Source organism: Rousettus aegyptiacus, unplaced genomic scaffold (genome assembly GCF_014176215.1).
Source record: "Rousettus aegyptiacus isolate mRouAeg1 unplaced genomic scaffold, mRouAeg1.p scaffold_m13_p_4, whole genome shotgun sequence".
Taxonomy (NCBI): domain Eukaryota; kingdom Metazoa; phylum Chordata; class Mammalia; order Chiroptera; family Pteropodidae; genus Rousettus; species Rousettus aegyptiacus.
In genome coordinates, this window is record NW_023416307.1 from 147,192,843 (window position 1) to 147,220,635 (window position 27,793).

The 27,793-nt window shown below is 38.1% G+C and overlaps 1 long non-coding RNA gene across 4 annotated transcripts in view; it reads right to left on the reverse strand.

Moving 5' to 3' along the window:
• Positions 1-27,793, reverse strand: part of LOC118601671 — a 224,105-nt gene that overhangs the window by 143,225 nt on the left and 53,087 nt on the right. For 3 of the 4 annotated variants that reach the window (XR_004950495.1, XR_004950496.1, XR_004950498.1), the window contains exon 3: positions 2,504-2,582. The exons of the other annotated variant lie outside the window; for it this stretch is intronic. This is a non-coding gene — a long non-coding RNA (uncharacterized LOC118601671). The remainder of the gene's footprint in view (positions 1-2,503; positions 2,583-27,793) is intronic. 4 annotated transcript variants of the gene reach the window in all.

Sequence of the window (27,793 nt, forward strand, 5' to 3'; positions counted from 1 at the left end):
TTGTTTAACAGATGACAACTACCAAATGGAAGGGTAAAGAATTGAACTCAGGTCTGTTGAAATCCATGTCTGTGTTGATCTAGACTTTTATTAACATGCTTAAGATATTATTGTTATCCCTTTTTGTAGGGATTTTGAGAGAGTTGAGCCAATGCCAGAGCTTAGCATGAATGGTTTTTTGAATTCAGTCCAAATTTCTTAGCTTTTTTTTTTTTTCCCATGAGCATCCTGACTGCTCTGTGGCTCCTTTCCCACCTGCTCTCTATATTTTATGTACCCTTCATGCTATCCCCAGGTGAATTAAACCATTCTCCATAAGCATCCCACATATTTTCTGTTCGATGATGTAGTATGGCAGAGTGCTTTATCATACAGACTCTGAAGCCTGCCTGCTATATTCACATCCCAGCTCCTTCACTTACTAGCTTTGTGACCTCACTGCGCCCCAGTTATGCCAGTTATATCCATGAAATGATGTCATAAAGTATGTCACTCATAGAGTTGTTTTGAGAGTAAAATGAGTTAATATGTGTAGAAATTTTAGTGCCTGGCAGACAGTACGTGCCATAAAGATGTCTGTTGTTGTTGTTGCTCTATTATTATTTCAACTGCTGTAATGGCATCTCCATTTTTACCTCTCCAAATCCTCTTATCTTTCCATGCATGGAAAGTGTCTCTCTTCTGTGACGTTCCCCTGATCCCACCTGCTAGATGGGATACGATCTTTCCTGCCTTAAAACCTCCACAAAACCTTTGACTTTGATTTAGCATCAACTTTATTTTGCAAATTACAATGAGCACAGGGATACTTCTGAAATGGTTTGGGGAAATTTTATTTTTATCATGCTTTTTAAAAAGTTTCCACAGATGCATATTATATTCTACTGGGGTGTGGTGGAAAGCCTTGCTAGTCAGAGTCATGCATGTACCAGCAGCATCCACATCACCTGTGACCTAGTCAGAAATGCAGGAACTCCAGAGCCTCCGAAGACCTACTGCACCAGGATCTGTACTTTACAAGGTCCTCACACTGAAGCACTGATGTAAAGCTTTAAGAATCGGCCAGGGTGAACTGGATTCAGCTATGTGGTTTGGGGAAACACAACATCTATAACTTCATGAAAGCTCCATGATACTTCTTTTAATATGTATCCAAGTTGAAATGGGAACCTAAGTCTCTGAGTCCAAAATCTTCACCATTAATCTATGTAATCCTGACTAAATGCCATTGCTTACCTTTTGCAACAGTAATGATGTTTATGATGCTGATGTTGAAATGGGGGCTCAAGTCCCATTTTTACCACATATTAGTGTGAAGAGAGAAACTCATATTTGCAGGAGTTTCCCCATGCTTAAGGACGCATAAAGAGTCATTTTGATTGTTTTGGGTCAGTGACTGTTGTATCTCTGGTTTATTTAGGGAAAGGCGATAGACAGCAAGCTAGAGAAAGGATGAAGGATGTATCTATTCACTCTGCCTCTGTTCACTTTCTCCAAAGATTTAACTGCATTTACTAAAAGGGTTGTACAACTATTTATTTTCGACTGCCCCAAAGAGAAAATTTCTTTTAGGATATTTTCCTTGAGACGAATATTTTTTTTTAAATTTACTGTTTACTAAAACTTACTAATTTTAATTTCGTGCTCTTTTTAAAGTCTTAGTTTTTCTTCTATTTTTTTTTAAATGCTGCTGAGCTCCACAGATTTGAATGTTTATTCTTTACAACATGTTTCATGCTATTTTTGTCGTGCTTTTTAAGTTGGCTCTGCTAGACGGAAGAACAAAGAAATCACTCAATTTTTCCTAATTTTAATGCTCAGAATGAACTCCCTAGCACTCAACTACATAGGAATATAAAAAAGCTGGCAAAGATCGGCAGAGTGCGATGGCTTAGTAAACCTGCTGGTGCTCATCCAGGGTGTAGCCTTGTTTTAGAAGGTAACAGGGAGGAAGCATTGAGGGAATCGTCAGGGCAGGTATACTTGTCTGATAGAAAAGAATCACATTTTATTTTGAAGCTGGATATGACCATGGAAATCATACGGACCTACCTTCTCATTTGCCCAGTGATGGAAAGGAGACCAAGAGAGTTAACCAAGGTTATTAGCTAAACAAGACTCAGTGATCCCTACATGGCTGGCACAAAAGCTGGTAGGGTTCTCAAGAATCTGGGAGTCCTCCATGAAGTCTTCCAAATGGGAAAAGGACTGATTTATCTTCATTCCATCCCAGTCCATTGTTGATACCCTGCTTGTAAAACCAGAGTATGCTGAAAAAACTGAGCTAAAGTCAGACATGGGAAGCTCCCTGGTGCCGGAGCCCCCAGACCAAGGGTAAAGCCTTCGTTGTATACCACACACTCTTCTGGGTGCAGCTGGGACTGGGGTCCCACATCTGCATTATGCACAGATCCCAAATTCCATCCTCCTCCTAGATTGGGGAGAAATCCCCCACTCCTCATGAACCATGCCTCTTTCCCCTTAATTATCCAATTGTACACACCTAGGAGAGGTTGCTCCATGACTTTAGACTTCCACAAATAAGTGGAATGATCAACATTCATCAGCTTTTCTTTTACACTCTGAAAAAAAACCCATAAGGTAAGAAAATTAAGGATCTGGCAACCTCCTTGAAACAGAAATGGGGAAATACAGGAAACATAACACACATAGCTCTAATTTGGCATGTTCTCTAGAGAAGAAAAAGTAAAACTCAATTAATATGTCTAGAAATGATCACACCACATGGACTAATATAATTTCCATTTAAACTTCACATTGAATGTCAAGCTAAAATGTGATAAATGCTAAGTGTATTCAGGCCACCTGCACATCTCCAAAAGATGTGTGGAGGAAAAGTTTGAGAAGCGCTAAGTAGGCCAGCGTCCTCCTTTTGTAGGTGAGGGAAATGAGGCCCAGACATGCTCTCTGGAGTTACACACACATCATTGATGGCAGATCCAGGTCACAGTTTAGTGGATGGAGGCCTTGGAGTTTGTGGTGCGCTCGAGGAAACCACACCACTTCCTTTCATCTATCAAGGATGTCCCTGGAGTCCAGTGTGCTCTTGGCTTAGTCCATACAGGAGTATCCCTGTCCCACCAATCACAATGACACAAGAGACCAGGCCCTGAGAGGGATGCTGTAGTTAGAAATGATGACTCACCTTTCCCTCAGCTGCCAGGACAAACTCTTACACCCATCATTATCTCCATCATCACTGGATGTCCACACCACTCACATAATCTATTAATAGTAGGACATTTTCCTCAAACGGTCCTGTATATCCATAAACACAAATTTCCACTTGTTGCCAAACTCTCAAAACTTTCCATCATCATTTCTGGAACACTACAAATGGCATCAAGAAAGTTCTCTACTTCCTCAACCTCTTTTAGATTTCCTTCAACTCTAGAACTCACTGTCACCTGACCCACTCTAGGAAACTGTTTCTTTAGGAACCCTTAACATGATAGCCATTTTTCTCTCCCACAACCCAACTGCCATAAGGCCTGAGGGAGGGCTAGATTACTGTCCTTAATGTTTCTTGCTGAACTATTTCTTTTCTCTTCTCCCCAAGACCCAAATGAAAATCTCTTTCAATGCACATGCCATCCCACCATACGATCCACTGCTCTTCTGGTTTGTTCTGAATAATTGTGTCTCCCCCAAATCCTTATGTTGAAACCCTAATGCCTGTGATGGTATTAGGAGGTAGGAGCCTTGGGAGGTGCTTAGGCCATAAGGATGGAGCCCTCATGAATTTGATTAGTGCCTTTACCAAAAAGAACCCACAGAGCTCACTAACCCATTCTACAGGTGAGAACACAGCAAGAAATCTGTAGCCAGCAAGCCAGAAGAGGATCCTCACCAAAACCCAACCATGCTGGCATCCTGATTTGGAATTCCAGACTCCAAAACTGTGAGTAATAAGTTTCTGTAATTAGTAAGTCATCCAGTTTGCAGTATTTTGTTATAGCAGTCTGAATGGACTGAGACGCCTTTTTTGTTGTGGTCTTTTCCTGTCTCCTGGTCACTCTCTTTGATGGAAGTTTTTAGAAAATGACACATCATTATCATTACTATTTTATTACTATTATTAGTTTTGATGATTTTTATGTCCCATCAAAATGACAGAAATCCACAAAATGGAGAGGAAGGGAGGGAGAGAGACTGGGAAAAGAGAATGAAGGATAATTAAGAAGTACCTTAATTGACGGAACGGAGAAAGCCAAATAGAACTTGAGCTGGTGGCAGTGGTGGTTGGGGAATGAAAACCAAAAAGAAGCAAGATGACTCCTACCACACCTCCATCCCACCCTAAAATGCACACAGAGCTAATGCATCAGGTACTTCTGAAGCCAGATGGAAGTGGAAAATTATAAACTTGGTTGAAAGTTGGATTAAGGAGCAGTGAGAAATCTGGATCTCCTCATTTTCATTACAAAGCCAAGTGACTTGCTCATTTTCTCTTTGGAAGACGCCTGGATGTTTAGTCTCTCAAGATCTTAAGTGAAAAAAGACTTGGGACTTATGACTATGAGGCACAAGGAAGGCTAGAGGTAATACTCCAACACTGAAAACAAGAGATTAAGTGACAATTTGCCTGCTGAAAAATGAGCTCCCAGCTTCCTTTCCATATTAAAACCCCTGAAGTCAGCTTTGTATGACATAATTGAGCACAAGATTAAAGTACTTTTCTCTGTGGAACCTAACCAGCTCAAGATAAAAAAAAAAGTCTCTAAGACCTACAGCCGTTGACCTTGGGTGGTCCCACAAGTAAATAGCCACCTCCCTGCCTGATCAATTTACAATGAAACGTATCAACCAACAAGTGCAACTACTGCTCTAACACTAACATTATCCCCCAAAAAACACATGCAGTGAGTTTCCAAATATCAGTTTAATGTATATTGCTAAGAACCAGGAATGCCCAGGCATTTGAGAAAACATTTAATATGAAGGTCAGAGGTAAAATTTTAAAGAGAAAGGAAATCAGAAGAAAAATAAATAATTCTATAAGTAGAAAAGAACATAACTAATTAATATCCCAAAGAGATAAAAAGGAAAAACATTGTTTCCGTTACAAGTAGATGCAATAAAAAGAAGACTATGAAGAAAAAGAAATGGTAGAGATAAAAATTATAATAGCATAAATTAAAAATACAGTAGGCATATTTAAAGATAAGTTAAGAAAGAATATAAAAGATACTACCTTTAATTAACATTTGGAGAAAAAATAAAGATGTGTCTAGTATCTCTGTGTCTGTTAAGGATATAGTAATGAATGCGCATATGCCACACACACACATGCACGACATATAGTGAACTAAAGACCAACCTCTAAATAATAATTACATTAGGAAAATTATTAACTCATTCATTAATTATGCTCCTGACTATACTTATTAAAAACTAATTTTATAGGAATTTTTCTTTTTCCTCTAGTGACCTTTAGTATAAGTATACTAGTTTATCAATATATTAGTGTACTTAATATTCTGTAAATTATATTCTTCATATTTACACATTGATGGTAGAATGGTTATGAGAATGGATTTGAAATCCAAATAGCATTTTCAATTTCCCTTTTATACATGTCTAATTGAAACACAAGGCTTTAATCAATCAAATAATAATTCAGTAGCCTTGTGCTGTGTACGCTGGAGTGAATCTATAAATTAAATATTATTTTAATGTCAGGATTCAATATCTTGTGTCTGTCTTATTTTAAAGACAGATTTCAACTCAAAGTAATGTAAATGATTAAACATTTATTTATTTATAAATATATTTTAGCTTACTGTTGTCCATTTAGTAGTTACATGTTAAAAGAAATTGTATTACCATTTGCTTAATAGAATTAAGAACTATAGAGGAAGATACAGAGAAGATAAATGAGGTATTGGTGAAGCAATTGCTCCCTTGTGGCGTAGTCATTAAAGACCATAAACCAGTGAGCTGTGTGAAAGTTTACTATTAATGCTTTTCTAGGCACTAAATTTGCATGTGATATAAACATCTTATTTGTAGCATATGATTGCTAGAGGCTCAATGAGCCATTTGAATGGCAAACAGTTGATATATTACTTCTGCCCTTCTGCTTTACTCATGTGGTATTTGTCGGAAAAGTTTAATTGCCTCAATGTTCTTTTAAATAATTAAATTGCTTGTTTGCTGTATTTTCCCCATGATATAAAAAATGGCTGAAAATAATTCATCTTGAAGTTGAGTAATAACCATGACTTTGTGTTACATGAACATAACTAGCTTGGAAAATGTTTTAAATGCTTTCAATTAAATTCGAATGGAAAATGGAGAATTTTTATCGGTGTGAGGCAAACATGTTCTACTAATTTCTAGCACTCTGTTCTCAAATTTATTTTCTTCTAAGAATACCATCAATTATTTCCAAACTGATATTCTTAATAGTTCAGATTTTAGTCTTGAACCAAAATTTCTTCTGCGAATCAATGTCTACTGGGCAAACATGACAGGTACTGAGTGAAGTTCTGGAAGAGACAGGCAAGCCGGCTGAGTCACTGTGGCATTATCTCCTGGTTGGGGATTACAGTGGAGATTTAATGAGTCCCAAGGAAATGACTAAGACTGGTTTTCTTGAAACATACCATGTGACAGCCCACTGGGGATTAGGATGTTCATCAGAGATGTGCTCATGTGCTCGAGTTCTATCTACCCAGGCCATCATATTGCTTATATAATCTCCTAAAGCATTTTTCTTCTCAAATCATTCTCTAACTATCCACTATGTTGTCACCAAATTACCATCACCACTTTCTTTCTGTCTAGAATCTATTTTTCCAGGGATGTTGTGAGGACTAAAGTCATTCAATCATCTACACATTCATTAATTCAAAATTACTGAGTGCCTACTCTGCCAGACATTGCCCTAGATTCAGCCTCCAGCAGATGGAATTAGAATTCTGCCTGGCCTTTCTGTCTCACCTTTTCTTCTCTTCTGCCCTGCAAAGGTCTTCCTGTAACTTGTGCAGAATCTTCTACGAATCCTCTAAGCTTGTCTAAGCTCAGTCTACATTTTGTGAAAACTACTCTGGAGCATAGGGGTGTGCTCAGAAAGGGGCCCATGAAGATCCTGGAAGGAAGCTCGGAATCACGTAAGGGAGGAACTCCAAGATCTTCAGTACCCAGAGTGGTCTAGAAAGGGGCTTAGTTCTTTGGGAGTGGAGATCTTTCCTCTCTTCAACCAGGGATCAGCATTTAAGGCCTTCTCCTATAACTCCAGTGGTCCAGAGCCTGACTAAACAAAACCCCGGGATCGGGGGTGAATCAATTAATAAAGAGGGTCTCCTTTCCTAAGGGACCTTCCTTATCAATTTTGTGAACTGCTTTTTCTTCTCTGCCTGCAGAAACATCTGAGACTGGAGTTTTCCTTTTTGCAGAGTTTTTGTTTTATTTTTGTTGGTTTTTTGGGTGGTTGTTTTGGTTTTTTACCATTAAGTTCCATTTCTTCAACAGATAAGGTTCTATTCAGATTATCTATTCTTGGAGAGTTTGGGTAGTTTGTGACTTTCAAGGAATTACTGTATTTCATGTAAATTTATGAAGTTATATGCTTAGAATTGTAATATTTTCCTATCCTTTTAATGTCTGTGACATCTCTAGTGATATCCCTTGTCATTCCTGGCAAATGGTAATTTGCATATTCTCTGCTTTGTGAGTCTGGCTAGAAGTATAACAGTTTTATTGATCTTTTCAAAAATAAGATTTTAATTTCACTGATTTTCTCTGTTATTCTCTTTTTAACTTAATTGACTTCTGCTCTTATGATATTATTGCCTTCCTTTTTTTTTTCTTTTTCTAGTTTCTTAAGGTAAAAATTTAGGTTGTTGATTTGAGATTTTTTATAATATAAGCTGTTATGGGTAGAATTATGTCCCCCTACACACACACCAAATTCATATATCAAAATTCTAATCCCCAGTAACTTAAAATGTGATCTTATTTGGAAATAAGGTCTTTGTAGTTATAATAAGTTACATTAAAATGAGATCATTTTGGAGTAGGGTGGATCTTTAATCCAATACGATGGTATCTTTATAAGGAGAAATCTGAACACACACACGCCTACAGTGAGAGTGCCACATGAACACAAAGATGACCATCTACAAGCCAACGAGAGACGCCTAGAACAGATCCTTCCCTCACAGCCCTCAGAGACAATTACCCTTGCCAACACACTGATTTTATACTTTTAGCCTCCAGAACTGAGACAATAAATTCCTGTTGTTTAAGCCACTTGGTTTGTTGAATTTTGTTATGGTAACCCTAGCAAACTAGAACATTTTCAATGCTATTAATTTCTCTCGAAAGTGCTGCATTAGCTGTATCTCACAAATTTTGCTATTTGGATTTTCATATTTGCTTTGTCAAAATATTTTCTGATTTCCCTTGAGATTTCCTCTTTGATCCTTGGGTTATTTAGAAGTATGTTTTAATTTCCAAATATTAGGAGATTTTCATTTAACTTTTTGTTATTTAATGATTAGTTCCATTACAGTTAGAGAACAAAATTTATAAGATTTCAATTCTTCAAATATTTAAAGATTTTTTTTATGATGCAAGATACAGTAACTCTTGGTAAGTGTACACTTGAATTTGAAAAGAATGTATATTCTGCTCTTGTTGGGTGGGGCATTTTATAAATCTCTGTTAGATCCACGATTGTTAACTGCATGCCTTTTACCTCCTTACTTATTTTCTCCCTACTTGTTTAGAAAATAGGATGGATGTCTCCAACTCTAATTGTGAATCTGATCCAACCATTTGACTTCCATTTCTATTAGCTTTTGCTTCACATATTGTGAAGTACTTTTATAAGGTACACACACATTTACAAAGTTTATGTCTTTCTGGTAAGTGGCAATTTTTTTCATTACGTAATATACCTCTTTATTTCTGTTAATTTTCTAAGTTCTGAAGTTGACATTGTCTGATATTAATATAGCTATTCTAGCTTTTTAATCATTAGCATATGCATAGTATATCTTTTCCATTCTCTTTTAACCTACTTATATCATTATATTTAAAGTGCATTTCTTATAGATAGCAAAGATTTTGGACGGGACTCAAATGCCAATAATTCCTACTATGCACCAGACATGTTCTAGATACTACAGATCTAGCATAAAGATTGCACTTTTTTTAAACGAAGTCCAAAGAGAAAAACTTTACTTTTAGTTTGGTACATTAAATTTTCATTCTTGTCAACTTTAACTCCATAGAGTTAGAATATATTAATATCTCATATGTGTCTGCCCTGGAAGGTGAGCTTTGTGACCTGAGCAGGGCACTTTTTTTTTTTTTTCCCCAGAATATGATTACAAAGGAGACAGGGGGACAGAGGCTAGCATTAAAAAATAGGTTAAATACTGATGGGCTCTTTGTGGCTCGATCTGTCAGCCCTGTGATTTTCTGCAGGGACCAAATCCTGTCTAAAGAGCCTTTCTGCTGACTGACTCTTCCTTGTTGCCATCCCATTTTGACCATCAGCTTCCTGATAGCAGCTTTCAGCATGTAACACCTTTACACATGTCAATTTCCCCCAAAAATTATAGCTTGTTTTGTGATGATTACAACTTAGAGGGTTGTTTCCTGTTTCTTTAACACTGTCAATCTGCAAATCACCATGTAGTAAAGGTTACTTCTGTGGAGATTCCTGCAGATGGCTAATTTCTCAGAGAGACTTATCTTTATTTTTATTTTAGTAACATTTACCCAGCCTCATTCTAGACACTAGAATCCATATTGCCTGTGAGAAGAAAGAAGTAGTCTACTTCACTTGCACCAAAGGCTCAGGCTCTAAGATCAATGCTGTAACAGAAGGTAAGTAAAGCAGGCTGAACCACAAAAGGATATCCCAGAAGTAAGTGACCAGGCTGAGGCCTGGGGAAGATTGATTTGGGAGAACCAGTGATGAATAATATTCTGTGAGAATGGTGGAGCTCGGTGGAGGACGTATACTTTTAACTTATATAAAAGTCCAAGTTTAAGTAGCTGTGGTCAAAAACATCAAGGAAATCATCATTGAGGCTGACCAGAGAAATACAGATTCTCAACTTTTCAAAAAATTCAAAAGGCCAAGCCACAGTATCAACTAAAGGCAAAGACTCAAAGAAATAATATATGGGTCCAGTCACTAGACTAAGTTTGTGTTGCAGGGTGGATTCATTAGTAAGCAATGATGAAGACTAGCACGTAGGAATTTTACCCAGGATATTCCTGAGAACAATATACATGAAAAGGAAAGGAAAGAGACAGAATTAATCAGAGGAATAAGCTGGACTATGATGCAGTTTCCGCGAAGTGTTAGTCTGAAATTACACGGAATTGTGAAGATATGTTAGCTCTTCACAGTGTTTCAAGTTGGGGCCTTCATAGCCCTGCTTCAGTTATTAAATATGAGCTGGTCCATAAAAGAAGAATAACCTTGGCCCAAGCAGCTTTTTCCAGTTTAAGCATTTCCCAAAGAAGGCAGCTCAGAGCTGTCTGCTGGAAGCACTCCTAGCATCTGGGAAAATAAGTCCTGCAGTCCCAAAAGATAATCTGGGTGTCCATGAGGGTCTACCCCTTACAGCACTCAAATCTAATTCTCTAAATAAATTCTGGGAGAAACTACTGGAGGATCCCAGTGGGCTTCTCTTCCTAAGGGAAACTTAGAAAAGGAAAGTTAATAGTTAAAAGAGAGAGAGAGGGAGAGAGAGAGCGCGCGCGCACGAGCGCGAGCATGAGAGTGTGCAAGCCTTTGCTGTTGCAGCTGGTCTTGAAGTGACAACTGATACTCATTTTCTCCCTCCTTTACAGTACATTCTGGATTCCCTTCACCCTCAGCTAAAATCTCTGCTTGTCTCAGTAGTTTACCTTGTGTGATTCACACCTACATGCTTGAAAGAACCGAGTTCCTGGTCACAACAGCCTTCTTAGGCTAAGGCTGCTATAGTGCGTATCCATTTGCCATGAAAACTGGGCAAAGATGCAGCAAACATGCCCAAGTAAGTGCAAGTATGGGTACCAAATATATTCTTCCCTGTTCCCATTATAACAGCATCACTTTCTCCTCCTGCTATCATTGTTAATTATCCCTTTCAAGATGGCAATTATTCTTATTTACTGTTCTTCCCTTGACAAGAGGAACTTGAAATGCCCAGTTGGTAGCAGTTGGGAGAAGTTGGGTGTGATTCAGTGTTAACAAAGGCTTCAACTGACATCAAGGGAGAGCTGAAGCTGGGATGGTACTTCAGAAGTGTCTCAAGTTGGGTTGAGGTGTCCTGGCCTTTATGACCCTGCCTCAGCCAATTATTAGATATAAGCTGTCCTGGGAATGGGGTGTGACTATGGACAAATCTGCTCTTTTAAATTGAGGTACTACCTGCTGGCAGTTTTCCTAGAAGCTAGAGGAATAATTTCTCCTGCAGGGAGATCTGGAAGGTCCATCATAACAACCACTACACTGAGATATATGGTGAGAGCTTAGTAACAAAAGTTAAGTCAAGGTCTCGAATGCCTAAGGTCCAAATCTGGGTAGGGAATGGAAAATGCCATCTTAATGCCCTGTTAATCTATATGTGACTCTTTAACCTTTCTCCTTCAGTTTTATGCAAGCATGAAGGTATAAGCTTGGGATGGGCAAAGCCTTTGAATGATGAAATGTGGTCTGTGGTCGTGAGAGTAAAATTTATAGGACTGTGAGCACAGGGTCAGAAAGGTCATTAGCGAGACCCCTCAAGATCCTACTGTGGACAGCTGCCACCCTAATGGTAGTATATAAAATGTTCTTCTGTTTAGGAATATATATGTCCTTTCACAAGATGCATTGTTGACACACTAATTCATTTATTTAGCATTCATTTATTTGAGACACATTACTAAAGTCTATATGCCAAGTACTATAACATATAATAGAAATAAACAAAATAAGACATAAGCCCTGCCTTCAAGTGCCTTACATTGTACTAGGTAGAGACTGACATAATTATGTATGGGGTTATAGGAGCATACAAAATAGAAACTGGTAAGTTATACTAGGAAGATCAGAAAAAGTTTCATAGATGAGGTAACACTTGCCTTCTGATAGGACAGTGAGCAAAGAACGAGGGAAAGATCTTCATGCTTCTAATAAGTATGCATTACACACCTGCCTGAACCAGATACTGGGACAGTACAAAGTCCTATAAAAGTATGGTAGCAAGAGCGATAAGTATACTTTGTAATAATTTATAGGCCAAGAGCTGTGCACGTACTATATTAATATCTAGATTAATCCTCTCAGTATCCCGATCTGGGAAATTTTATTCATCTCATTAATTAGTAAAGATGCTGAGGCTAACTAAATAGGTACTATCTAGTGTTGTGAGAAACACCTGCAGTCTTGGTGGGACGCCTGGTGCTTGGAGCAACAAGGTCATCAGAAGCAAATGTGGACTTGCACCCAAGGACACATTGCAGGGAGGGCGCACACGCCTGACCTATTCTGAGACTTCTTGCTCTAGGGACGAGGATGGGAAAAAGTTACCAGAGAATAAATAGCTGATAATACAGTTGTGGCCCTGAGGCTGAGCCTGGGAATTGGCTGTAGTTTATTATTGCTAACCTGATAGTAACTAAGTATGTATGACAAAGCCAGCTTTGTTAGGGGAGAATAAAAAGACATGGAAACAGAGGTTGGGGCTGCTAGCATTGCCATTCATCCCCTCTCCCTTATCCATGTTAGTAAAAGCATTTCCAGACTCCGGCTCTTCTTCCTAACCATCTCCGCAACATCTAGTAGTACAAGAACCAAGATGCAAGGGTACAGGCTCTTGGGAATGAGACTGCATTTAGTATACATTGACATCTCAAGTTCTCATCTTCCTAATCCATTTATACTCTTCTTGGTGTTGATGGCAGTCATAACTATATTTGAATCCTCACAAATAAACTGTAAGACTTGACTATGGGAGGCTAAAGGGATCGTCTGCCTGTTACACTTGCCAGTTTGGCTGATTTGGGATCTCATCAACTATCATCAGTATGTATACAGTGTTTTGGTAGGAGTACTTTAAATGCTTCACATGAATAGTGTTGTAAAAGATTTTTTTTTTTTTTTTTTTGCTTCCCTCAGGACATATTAAGTCAGATATCTTTGGCTATTCCCCAGCCAAAACATCTAGTCTTTTCATCATCATTATTCATGTCCACAGCCTTCTTCTTTAGGTTTTTGCTACACAGCAGTAAGAAAAGCTACCTGGTAAAACAATTTCCTCTATATGGTTGATCATAAGTGGGGTTGAGCATGAGAGAATGGAGGAAATATTTTTAGATAAAGATAGTTCAGGGTTGAGGGTAGAGTATTTGGAAATGCCTACAGACAAGATATCCTGGAATATTTTGGTAAGCGATTTTTATGGTGAGGTGTTTCAATTTGTGACCCGCAGCCCGGCAATGTCAAAAATGCTTTTCTGTTCAATCTAATACTACATTCATACCATTAAAAAGTATGTAGGCAATATTAAGGAATTCAGAATTTCTCCTAAAGACCATATGAATATTGTGAAGTATTTCAAGCAGAAAGTCACACTGGCCAAACCATGGAGACTCTACTGGATGCAGTGGGGCAGGCCTTTGGGTAGGAAGACCAATTAGAAGATATTGCAAAAATATATGAGAGAATTTGCACTGAAATGACATTATAGCACCTTCTAACTCTACTTTAAAACAAAACACATGCTCTGGGTGAAGAATATGGCAGAGGAAATCCTAGGATTTCTTGTGTGTTGGGAAATGCATCTTTTGGTATCACACAGAAGACTTCAAAACACTTATTTAAAATATTTCTTAAGGTTTTCTAAATGAGAAAAAAAATCTTTGTTAATTTTAAGAATAATTGCCTTTAGAATACCAAATTGAATTTTCAAATACTGAACCATAAATTCAAGTAAAGTTGAGCGATTTGGATAAATTTTTATATCATGCAGTTGAGAATAATTCATCTTCAGTTCTCAGAAGATTCTGATTCCTAAAGTTTGAGGTTATTTTTTAAGTTACTTGAAATCGTATGTATTTAAAGTTGAAAGAAATATGAACTATCACCAGGCAGTCCCTGATGCAGACAGAAACACCCCAGTCCAGAGCTCCCACAAGAGCTCACCCTTGGTCTCTGGCTCCAGACTCTCAGCCCGAGTAGACTTCCTGAAATGCTAATCTACTCACGTGAGATTCCTGCTCAAAAATCTCCAATGGCCACACACTGCCTCCAGGAGGCAATCTGAATATGTTGTGAGGTCTTCCGAGATTTGACCCCTATGATGTTTAAAGCTTTAGCTCTGCCTTCTCCAAATTCTGAAGTACCAAAGCACTGCGTTCCTTCTCACTGTGCAGGCAGCATTCCGTTGGCCTGTCATGTTTCTCACATCTCTAAAATGGTAACATATCCTACCACCCCATTATTCCCATTCTACTTGCCTTTTAACACTAATCTCAAAGTTCCCTTCATGGAAAATCATCTAGGAACCTCCCTCTCATGCCTGCTCATCCCTCGAGTAGACAGAGTACAGGACAGTACTGAGAACTACTCCCACAGGGTGTGGAGCAGATTAGCCCTAACTAACATGGAGGTGCCACTGGAGAGGATCCAGGCATGCTCCTCAGCTAAAACTGCACAGAGGGAGTCCATAAACAACATTACTTTTTTTATTTCACTAATCAGTCTGCTCAAGGACGATGTGCTCAGACTGCCTTCTCTGCCAGCTGCTAATTGGTTTATCAAAAAAAAAAAAAATACGAACAAGACTTATTTACTAAATTTTGCCTTTTCTACTCTCTCTATTCTCTCCTATCAATCCTGATTTTGACTTTGTTTCTCAAACTACAACTGACTTCCTGAAATGTGAGTAAATAATTTCCATGCAAATAGCTGAACAGCAGGCAAAATAACTTTCTAAAAGTATCTGAATAATTCTTTGATAGTACCAGACACATGGTAGAATGGTACTGTATTTGCCTACCTATCATAACACCCTAACTCAGGGATGCCCTGAGTAAGTGATGCCTTTTTTCTAATGCTCAAAAAGAACCATACCTGGCAAATCAGGTAACTATCTACCTCGCTCATTCATTAATATTTATTGTGTGTCATGTATCATCATTGAAGTTTTCACTGGTATAAGAAAGATGAGCAAGATTCCTTCCCTGCTCTTGATGGACCAACAGGCCCATCCATGCCCAGGAAGCTCAGGAGAAGTGAGAGCCCACTCCTTGAGGAACTCCTCCATTTAATGTATCCCATTTATTATCTCTCTCCTGTAGAGACTCTCATTTATTGCAATAATGCCTCTGCCATATAAATAATTGAAAATTGAGAAAATGTTGTATAATATCAATGCCTTACTGTGTGGCTCTTTATAGGATATGAAGCAAGTTCTCCTAAATTCCCCTTTTGGACTTCATAACAATTAGCGAGGAAGACAAGGTGGGTATCAGCATCTCATCTGACAAGGGTTGAGGCTCTGAAGATCACCCAGAGCCCTAAAAATAGTGAGGTCCAAAGATGTCCAATACACATGTTACCTGGAAATTAAAACAATGATTTTACAGCTTGATATCACCATCATGACACACTTTTAAATGGCTGAGTCGAAAATGTCTCCTAGGTCAAAAGAACCTCAACAAATGAACCAAGATAAAATGTACTTTGACATCCCTCAGGTACCCCATACACAAAATTTACCAAATAAATGTATACATTACATAGGTAATAAACATTTTATTTCCAAATTTTATCTGTTCATCTCATGGGGAATAAGACTGATCTGAAAATTCCAAAATTATTTTTCCAAATTAAATAATCCATCTTTGTCAGCTCCTAATACAGCTGATGGCAGCAGGTGACATAATGCACAGTGACTTTGTTTTCCCAGAATGAGAGCTGTGGCAGGATTTAGTACTGACACTTTCAGCCTCAGTTCCTATACAGTGATACTTCCTACCAGCTCTAGATTCTGTTTCTTCAATTATACTGAGGGATTTCCCAAGTCTAATCAGTCTTGAACATGAATATAAAGAACAGTCCTCAATGATCTGGCCAGCTCTTACCTCTTCCCCTAGCTGCCCAAGTTATCTTACCCATTGATGCCACCTTATACATCTTTGTAATGCATAATGAGTAGTTTTCACATACACTATCATGTTCAAAACCTCGATGATTGCCAGTCACTGATAAAGATCAAATACCTTATCTTAGAATTTATGAACTCTACAGTGTGATTCCAATCTTTTAACTCAAGAGATACATAATTACTGTTTCTTATGCATTAAAGTCACTTACATAAATCCATATCTCCACTAATAGAAATTTATCCATCTTAAATATATCCTCTTCCTCCTTTCCCATAATTGCACATACAAATTCTATCTGTTGTAACTCAGCACTCCCCACAGAGAATTCCCTCTAGCTGGAAATAATCTCTTATACCTCTGAACTTTAATATGTTCCAAGTGTTCTCTTATTAAATACCTTTTACTTTTTACATTGTAGTGTCTACTTCAGAGCATAACTTTTCTGAGGGCAGAGGCTCTGTCACATCCATTCCTCTTCATTCTTTTGCAATACTACCTGATATTTACTAAGTTCTCACAATAAACCAATTAACACAGTCAGAGCTACACATTCAGCTTTATTCCTAATGGAAACAAGTAGGAAGTAGAATCTATCTAGTGCTCCTTGTTATTACTAATGCCACTTTTCAGTAGAAAATCAAGTGAGTGATTTCTCTGAATGTACACAAAGGACCATCTGACCCTTAGGGAGGTGTGTTTTCTTGGCGCCTGTCAGGCAGGTACATTGTTTATTGAACTAGGAGAGCAAGAAACTTGCTAAGAGAATATTCACATACTCTGCTATAATGAATCAGTGCATTTCATTGCATTTTCAGTCATAAAAATAACTCTTATCTTGTACTTTGCATATTAAATTAGGGATCTATTTGTACATCACAAGGTAAGAAACAAGTATGCTGATTAACGATTGCTCTGTCATTAGCAAGTACATCAGGTGAAGTGGGCTAGGTACCTGAAAACAGGTGATGCATGTGACAGGAGGGTATGGGGATGCTTCAGTGGAGAACCAGCTTCTGGCTCCTCATACAAGTAGGACAGACGTGTGACACTTGTTGCCAAAGACCAAAAGAAGATAGAAGAGCCCAGATATCAAAGCTCCTGAGGGTGGCAAGGCAGGCTTTGAAATAAATAAGAACTGTGGGAATAAATTATTCTAGTTGGAAGGGATCTGGCTACTTACTGCCTCTCACCAATCCAAAACGTGACTTGGTCCTTATGAGTCATATTACTTGTGGACACGTGCAAACCTCATTTACCCTGCCAGAGCTCTGTAGTTTGTCACCTGTGAAATGTAAAACAGACTCGTCCACCCTTGGCAAATGGTATTTTCTATTGGATTTCAATGCAAGGAAGCTTAAAAATTCTGCCTGGTGCTTTCCCCCTTTCTCTTCTCATTTGAGGAAATAACATTTTCAATGACGAATACATTCTTATTGTCTCTTTTTTAGAGGCCTGAGATTACTTTTCCCTGAAAGACTAGCAATCACTTTGAGAAAGAGGTTGTTTTGTCTCCATTATACAGATGAAAAACAGCTCAGAGAGCTTAATTCCTGGCTCAGGGACCCATAGGTGGTAAGCGGCAGAGCTACCATCCATGTCTGGGCAGGTCTGTATATTTCCCTTGCCTCTCATTGCTTCAGTACACAGTGATGCCTCTCTCAGTGATGACTGATCTCTAATGAGCTCTACTTTCTGGAGATGAACTCGTACTTGATCAAACATTTCAGGTTATTGGTCAGATTTAGCAAATAAAAATACAGGAAAATTAATGAATTTTTTTTTTTTTTTAGTATAGGTGTGTCCCAAGAAATGTTTGTGTTCTGTACTTTATCTGTCATGACTATTTTAAGGAGGACCTTTATTAAAGTACCATATACACTGCATTCCCTGGAGATACCCTGGTTCTCCCTTTTAGATAGAGCTACAAAACTACTCCTGCAAATGTACCCATTAAGGGAAATGAGCATATCTAAATAATTTCTGAATCCCCAGTTATCACTTGACAGCAAACTGTTTATATAGAAAAAAGTATTCAGCAAATACATGTTGAGTGAATTGCCTAGAGTTAAGACAAACTTAAATTTATTTACATATTGTGGTAAAAGCAATTATAGGGATAACATGTTAGAAACTTATACAAAATAAAAAATAAATCAAAATAAGAAAGGATGGTAGTGAAAATTTGGAAAAATGAATACAAAAATCTGAACCATGAAGACACTTGTTACATATAGGTAACAGAGAAAACATCTAGTTCTACCACAATCTCTTCTGAGCATCCTATTTCCTAACCTAGAAATGTTCACTAGTTGTGAGTAGCAAATATTCCAGCATCTCCTCCTTTCCCCGCTTCCAAGGCTGCAGGCTCAAGGACAAGCCTGACTCTGGAAGAAACCTCAAAAGCCTGTTCCCATCTTCTGCTGGCTCAGCCTCATCTTGGGGCTGCTGGCCTAGATGTGGACATTGTGTTTTGACATCATGGCAGGCACTCAAAGTACCCTAAGGGAGACATTGTGACTTATTCTCAACACTCCCAGGAAGGACTGGATCCTGTCTGTCACCCAGTGAGTAGCACCTGAATCCTTCCTTGGGTTCTACTTCTAGAGAATCCAACCCAAGGTATTTTGCTTCCTCCATACTTAGACTGTCACATGTTACCTTGACCTAGGGTGGGACAAGTCTAGAATTCCCTGGTATTGACTGCCTGAGTAGGCAGGTTTAGTTACAAATTAAGGTATTTCCATCCTGCTGCAGGGATTTGGTCAAACAGAAGATATAAGAGCAGCTTCTAATCCACAGCTTGGGCTCTTCTCCTTTAACAGGAGCTAGAACAGGCCTTGCAAATCCATGCTAATTTCCACAAAGGCACCAGGCTCTTCCCTGGTGGAATGCTGAGCTTTTTACCAAACTTTATTAGCACTGGAGGAGTGCTATTGACTCTACTTGAAATCTGTTATCAGAACATTGAACAACTATCTGTCATTTTACTGCTGTGTATTTATAATAAGATACCTGAATTTTATTATTCCTTTCTTTTAAATTGCCAAGACATTTGAGGGGTGGGGGGAAGGAGAGTTCATTGTCTTGCCAGTGGTCTTGATCCTCAAAGAATTGTAACATGTTGTTTTTCACAAATAGTTATGCTCTATGGCAGTGAAATCATGATATGAAGGGGTCAGAGAAGTGGTGGTTACCTCCCATTAGGAGCTAGCAAGGGGGAATGCAAAAAGCAAGACTCGATCAAGGTTTTCAAGGGAAGTCAGTGACAAGGCAAAGATGAAAAGCATCTGAAATCTGTGGGACATTCAGCTAAGCAGAATTTCTATCTGGATTTAAGGTCTGTCATTTGTGCAAGTGTTATTTCTCCCTAAATCCTCCCCAAACAGAAACGAGATTATTTCCTCTTCTATGTCACTGTTGGAGCTGTTGAGAACAACTGATCGACTGCAAGAGAGAGTTTCCAGAGCTAACCTGAGCAATGTGAGGGCTGGCACTGCCTTATCTGCCTCTTTTTTTTTTTTCTAGTGCCAAGTAGTGAACCATTTTCATAGTGATTAAACATAAAAAAGTGCTATCGTTGCCATCATAATATTAAAGACTGAGGAAAGAATGACAAAAATGAAAGACTGAATAACTGAGTCCAAAAGACATATAAAGACCAGAATGTTCTCCCTTTAGGCTTTCTCTCCTTTCTCTTCATGAGATTAGACTTATCCATACTGCACAAGGAATATGGTGCTGAAGAAGTTATAGTATGCCATGGCAATCATTGCAGTATAATCATTTAACACTAGTTAAATCATCACTCAGTGTGTATTTGTTTGTAAGCATAATAAGAAAATTATTTTTTTTTCACAGAGAAATTGCTTTCTTGGACAATTTACGGTGAATGACACAAACAGCTGTCCAATTCAAGATGCCAACTCAGGAAGGGGAAAACTGAGTAGGGCAAGAATGCATGCCCACTGACATGGGTAAGATGCTAAGGATGGCCCCAGGATCACAGGGAAAGGGAGGCAGGCGAAGCAGGGAGAAAGTAGCATCAAAACTGTGTCCATCCAAATGGATGAACTCCACAGACAACACTCAACTAAAACGGCAGACGCAAAAGTGTGTGTCATATGATTCCCTTTATGCAAAGTATAAAAGTAAACCAAGTCAACCTATTCTACTGAAGTCAGGAGAGCAGATGATCTTTTACAGAGAGATAAGAAATGGAAGGGATGAAGCTCTGTGCAGGCAACATTCTGCTTATTGATCTGAGTTCTGGTTGCATGGATTATTTTGTTTGTGAAATTTCAGCATGTTATACACTAACGAACACTTTTTTGTATGTATATTATTCCTCATTTCAAAAAAAAAAAAAAAGACACCTGCTGTTGGCTAAGAGTTCTTTTCCTCCTTCCCAAATATGAGAGAAGAGTTATTTCTTATTTCTCAAATTTCAGAATATTATAGAGAATCATAATCACTATGGTGGGCTTTCAAGGAGTTCAAAGCTGAAGCTCATATTGAAGGTCCTGGGGTTGCCTTCTGGAGAAAAGGCACACCAATATTCCCCTTTCTCCCTTTGTCTCCTCTCGCAAGTTATAACACCTTATTAGTTGAGACGATAGTAGAGTAGAACTTATTGCTCTGGAAGGTAAGACCACTGGAGAATCCCAAATTCTGATGCTCCTTTCTTCTCATTAATGTGTTTTCTCTAAATTTCCCTTGATCACATTAGAGTGGTAAGAGCCAGGCATTGTTCTAACATATTTCATCGAATCTACGACGTGCCTTTCCCCTTGTACATGTATGCAATAAAAAGAAAGAACTGTGGATTTCTGGATTTTTCTTAGCCTGAGCCCTGCTGTCTAATATCTCACTCAGTTTTATGCTTGGATTCAGATTCTTCCTTGTATGTCCCTGACTCTTAACTCCAATCAGTTTCTTAATGTAAAGCTTGTCTGTCTAGGTCTTGCTCTGTTCCCTTATAATCTGGGTTCATTAATTTTCATGCTCTTCCCCTGGCCACAGACCTCCAGATTCTCTATAACTTGCTTCTTAGAGCCTGCTTTTCCACCTTGAACTGCTTCCATAGACTGCAGAAGAAGATTTGACTTATTTTCTAAGTATGTCACCGTATTAGCCTGTTTGGTCTGCCATAACAGAATATCACAAATTGGGTGGCTTTTGTTGAGGAATCTCTTCCTGGCTTGTAGGTGGCCACCTACTGGCTGTGTTTTCCTATGGCCTTTTCTCTGTGCACAGGCAGACAGCCAGAAAACTCTAGGGTATCTCTTCCTCTTCTAATAACAATACAGATCCTATCAGATTAGGGCTCCACTCTTATAACCTCATTTAACCTGAATCATCTCCCTCAGGGGCCTGTCTCCAAATACAGTCACAGTGGGACTTCAAAGCATAAATTTTGAGAGACCGCGATTCAGTTCATAGCAATAACATCACCCCTTTTTTCTTTTTTTAAACATTTTTGGAGTTATATGATCTATTAAGTATGTCTTTTTTTTCCTGGAGGATACAGGTTGTTGACCTTAAAGCTATTAATGAGCTTTAACTCAGCATAATCTTAGGAATGTGTTTACTATTTTGTTAGCAAATTCAAAATAATTGTACAGTAATGATTCTATCATTAGCTGCCAGACTTCATACAAATCCAAGACTCTGAAGTTGCAACTTCATGTATCTATGTCCAAACTCAGGGCATTAAAAGGGTTTTAGTTATTCTTTGCTCCCTTTCCAACTGTGCACAGAGGCGAGGGCAGTGAAGATGCTCTCAAGAGGGTGGAAGTGATGCAAGGCTGGTGCAGGCAGATGCCCGGGCAACTGCTTTGCTTAAGAAAGACAGAGTAAACCTCAAACTGGGGACCACTGCATGCCTGATTTTAGGAGGTGCTATGCACCTGCCAGTGAACTTTCACCATGGGGTGCAAAGAAGAACTGGATGCAGTAGATGCCCCCGGCTCAGCTTATTAAGAGAATCAGAGGTGGCTTTCAAACCCAGCAGCCCAGAAACACATCAAGTATCCCTCTCCCCCCTCACGTATAGTCTGGCTATGGGGCAAGGTTCAGCTTGGCACATACTAGGCAGGATCAGTCATTCAGATGCAGTAGAAGCATCGTTGTACTTTGTATGAACAGGGTATCATAGTGATGATAATAAAAATGTCTCCTTTTGGGGGGGGGCGGGAAATAATTTCTTTCTAATAGGAAGGACGAAAGCTCTCTAATGGCTTTGCAGACTTCTGCTTTTTAAGTTGTTAATACACATAGAATTTTAGAACTGTGGAGTTTCAGGTACACCAATGGAAAGGGAATCAAATGTCCAAATTTTACACACTTGTATTGGATCCTAATCTAAATGCAAAACCAGCGTTTTATCCCATTATCAAATAAAATTGGAAAAAATACACACAGTAAAAAGCAAAACAATGGTTAATAAAGTCTAACTAAATCCAACAACCTATAGAAGGTTTTGATCCTGAAGACCAATTTTGCTGTGATCGAAAAAGGAGAAAAGTAAGTGTTGGGAGTGACGTTCGATACTAGTAGACATTCTCCTCACTGAGGTCAAAATGACCAAAAGAGACTGAAATAAAAGAAGCTCAACTCGATGCAATGCTATTAATGCCATTTAGGCACAGTACTTAAATGATCACTTGTCCCAATTATGTGTATTACCTTACTCACTTACTCATTATGTGCATCTCAGTTTCCTTATCCGTAAAATGGCATTGTGTATTAAATGAGTTCACGTGTAGTGCAAAGGCTCTTTCATGGGCTTATTTATCATTATCATTGATGTCATTATTGTTACTACCAATATCATTTGTTCTATTAACCTCCAATATTTATTATGTGCATACTATGTGCAAAGCACACTCGAAATACAACAAAATATCTGTGATTTATGTCCCAATATTTTTTTAAAAACTGAGCTATATTAGCCTCTATGTTAAAGATTAAGTACCTAAGAATCAGAGGAAGGGAAAAAGTCTACTTACGGTCATACGGCTATTACTTTCCTCAAGTTTATAGACTTCACATAAAAAAGGAATAAGATGATGCATTCAAACAACCTCAAGTTTAATATTAACATGTACTTACTATCTTTTGTCTTCCAAAACATCTTCTTTGAAATAAGCAGATTGCGTGAATTAGGGAACAAGGCTGGGAAGTGTTAAAATGTCTATCATGGTCCCATCCTTCGGGTCTCTGTTTGCTTCTTACACAACTGAGGCTTCCCCTGCCTGTCTGCCCACTTTAAGCTGGCACTTTGATGACCAACACTGACCACTGTTCACTGAAATGATAACATAGCACTGTCGGTGGAGACTACTGTTGGCATCTTACCCTCCACAAGGAACCCCTCACAGTTTTCTGGACAATGAACCAATGGAAAGGGAGGCAATTTTCATGTCCCCTAAGCACCACATTGGTCACGAAGACAAGATACTTCACCAATTAAAGAAAAATAGTATCTTAGTCTATTCAGGCTACTGTAACAAAATACCATAAACTGGGTAGCTTATAAACAACAGAATTTTTTTTTTCTCAATCCTGAACATGGAGAAGTCCAAGATCATGGCACCAACAAATTCAATGTCTGGTGAGGGCCTGCTTCCAGGTTCACAGACTGCTGTCTTTTGCCATGTCCTCATATAATGGAAGGGGCAAGGGATCTCCCTGTGGTCTCTTTTATAAGGACACTAATCCCATTTGTGACCTAATCACCTCTTAAAGGCCAAATTAGAGTTTCTTTAAATAGTAAGTAGCCGAGCCATTTGCTTATGGTCTGAATGTTCGTTTTCCCCCAAAATTCATCTGATGAAATAGTAATATCATCACCTCAGGGGTTAAAACTTCAGCATATGGATTTTGAGAGGATACAAACATTCAGATCATAGCAAATACTTGACCACTCGCTATCCAAAGAAACTTCTAAATTAATTTGTAATTCTGCACAGCAGAATATCAATGATCAAAGAAATAGAAAAAGCAAGACATGTGCCTAGCATCCTTGACTCCAAGTGGAGATGATGATGTTGGAACTCCAAGCAGCTAAAACCATGCCCTGATGAGGACATGGGATTAGGATATGTTTGCATCTGGTCTAAGTCCTGCTCAATGCCTTCAAGTTTGTAGAATTTGTCCAAAATGAATTATGTGCCGTCTCTACAGAAAAGGATCTTCTGTCCTTTAAGATTAAAACAAAGCAAGGTAAATGGCAGAAGCAGAAGAAATGTGTTCCACTGAGAATTCATAAAGAGAAAATGCTGCCATTTTTCAAAAAACCATTAGTGACTGCATTCTCTGTATTATTGAACTAGGCAGCAGGGTGTATATAAACGTGGGCGAGGCTGGATCCCAGCCTCTGAAAAATCTGTATGCTAACTGAGAAGCTGCTATTAATTAACTGCTAATGTAATGAGGAGAGGTGGGTAAGATAAAACTACAAAAGATTTATATGAAATAAATGACACAGTGTATATTTGTACATTTAATCCTAACACTCGAATGCCACAGATGTCTTTGAGATTCTAATGAAAGCTCTGATCTCTCTTTCTGGAAATACATGCATGTGTACAAAAACATACAAAAACAGTATTAAGGTCCGGACCTCACTGGAGCCCAGATTCAGAATTTCTGCCTCAGTACAAAGAGATGTATATTTAGACTCAGAAGTTGCAACTACTTTACATTTGAATATTATTAGTCAAGATCAGCTGGCAAGAATGTATATATAAATAGATGGCCAAACCAGAGACCCAAAGGTATTTGAATCTGTGTCAGGGACCAGAAGCAAATTAAGAATTAAAATGGGCAAAGAAGAAGAAAAGTGGTAAAAATAAATTGGGATACATTTATAAAGTTAAACAGGCAGTCATAAAAATATAAAAATATTATGGAAATAAGTAAAGTGAAAAAGAATATATTTGGCCTCATCTATAAAAGTAAATATTAAGTATATTTTGTATTAAACACTTATACATGTATATTAAATTCACCTAAGAAATTTATCCTAGGACATACCAAAAGATTAACAGCAGTTATTATAACAGAGAGAGAAGGGGCAGAACTTAGATTTTTCACTTTTAATATGGTTTGAATTTTTATTGAGAATATGAGTTTTATAATTGTTCCTGATGCACACAGAATCCAAACTCTTGCTTAAGGCATTGCAACACCAACAACTGTGCATTAGGAACATCCTACAATTTGAGCACTGCAAGTTTTCCCAGAAGCAGATCTTGAGTCAAGGATTTAGAAGCAAGTGCTTTATTAAGAAAGTGCCTCCCGGGAGAAATCAGCAAGGCAGTAGGAGAGTCAAGATAGAGAAAGGGAATAAACAAAGCAAGAAACGATTTCAAGCAAACTCCAAGGCTCAGCCTGATCCCACAGGGAGTTCTGGAATGTAAAGCACAGCTCTGGTGCCTTGCATGGATGCAAAAGAGCTTGGCTTTTGCCCTTTCACACCAGTCATTGGTAGGTTGTACAGGCCCCCTGTTGCCTCGGGGATGGAGGAGATATAAAACTCCTATACACTTCCAGCTATCTGTACCAGTCAGGTGGCTCCAGTGTCGGGGGCAACCCTCTGCAGGCTGGAGGTATGGTTGTTGGCAGTAATGCAAACAGAAGCTGGGGATGCATGCTCAGAGAAGATAAAAAAGATCTCTGGGGAGCTCAACAGGGCACTAACTATACATCTACATTCAATGGACTATGGATTCCATACATTCGACAGTTATTTAATGATGATCTAGAATTGTGTTATCCAACATGGTAGTCACTAGCTGAAGGTAGTTTATTGATCATTTGAAAAGTGGCTGGTCCTAAAAGAAATATTTTAAGTAGGTATGAAATAAAGACCGATTCTGAAGACTTACAACATCTCACTAATAATTTTTTTATATTGATTACATGGTAATATTAAATATGCATCACAGAATAAAATATATTATTAAAATTAAGTTTACCTGTTTCCTTTTACTTTTTTAATGTGGCTTCTAGAAAATTTTAAATTATATATGTGGCTTACATTAAATTTCTTTCAAATGGCACTCGTTGAGAATATGTAATACTGTGCTGGATATTAGGGATACTGCAATGACTAAGGGAGACCTGGCCTCTGCCCTCATGATTTTGACAGCCCTGTGGTGTAACAGATAGTAATAAGATGGTACCATTTATTTTAAATATGATGATGGAAACAACAGTGTAGACAACTGAGGACTTACCTGAGAGAGACTTATCTGGAAAGATGACTCTAAAGAAATGTCTTTCAAACTCAAAGGCTGAGACGTGGAGTGAATCATGGAAAGGGGTTATGAGACGGGGCAGTTGAAATGTTTTAGGGTATCCCAGGCCAGAGGAACATCAGATGGTAGGAAAAAGCATCTATGAATTGCTTAGCCATTTGGTTATTTGAGTATAAGCAGCCTTGAGACCACTGAAGCAGTGAAAACAACATAAAATTCCCCTAGACTACAGACATCTAACTTGGTACATATAGTTGACCTCTATAAGGAAAAAAAAAAAAGGTCATATTTAAGAGTTAACTGGAAAACAATTTTTTTCCTCTTCCTAAAAAACAATCAGATTTTCACTTCCACTTCAGCCAATAATGTCCAAACCACTTGGAGAACTAAAGTTTACATAAAGGAGACAGACTTCTACGCTCATATCAAGATGAAAAAAATAAATGAAAATTATTAGAAAGTGCCTTAAACACATCCTCAACGGCTTGTTTATTATCTACTTGGCGATTCTGAAGTGATTTTAACTTGTCGTGAAAAACATATGAAAACATGAAAACACGCTGAAGTAATATTCTTCCTACTTTTTGGAGAGGAAGTCAAACAAAATGCTTTTGAAATTTCTATTACTGAAGTAATTAAGACATATTCCTTATTACATAAAAATCTGCTCCAAGAACTATAATTCTGGCATAGTCTGTTATATTTTTGATAGCATGTGACTATTTAATATAAAATGATTAAAATTGACTCTTCTTAAAATAGAGAACTTTAGTTTCTTCATACTGTTTTATTCAATGTAGTGACCCCAAATTGTTTTTTAAAAAACCTTGCTTATTCCATATTTCAGTTGAAATATGTGCAAATATAAAAATTATTGGTTCAAAATCTTAATTTCTTCCCTTAAAATTGCTACAACTTCTGAATTAATATTTTGTGGCAAATTTAGAATTAAATCCTAAGGAAAGAGTAAATTCCTCAAAACTTATATACTTTTTTTCTAAATGAGAGACAGTTAAGCATTATTTCTCATAAGAAAGTATATAGGAATCCAACACATTTAAAGGTGGTTTAAGTTTATTAGTACGTCTAATTAGTACGTCTATTTTATTCAGTAAGTATTTACTGGTTAAGGCCCCTTGTTAGTTACTGTAACTATGAATGTGACTCCCTCCCTATGATCCACAAACTTCATAGGAAGGATGCAACGTGACCCAAGATGGGAAGTGCTGCAATAGAGATGTCCCTAAAATGCTGAAGGAAAAAGTTCTGAAAAAGTGAATCAGAGATGGCTTCAATGAGGAGGTGATATTTGATCTGGCCCATGAAGGAAGAGTAAAACTTTTACAAATACAAGTCAAAGCAAAGTATTCCTGGCAGAGAGAACATTACAAGAAAAGTCA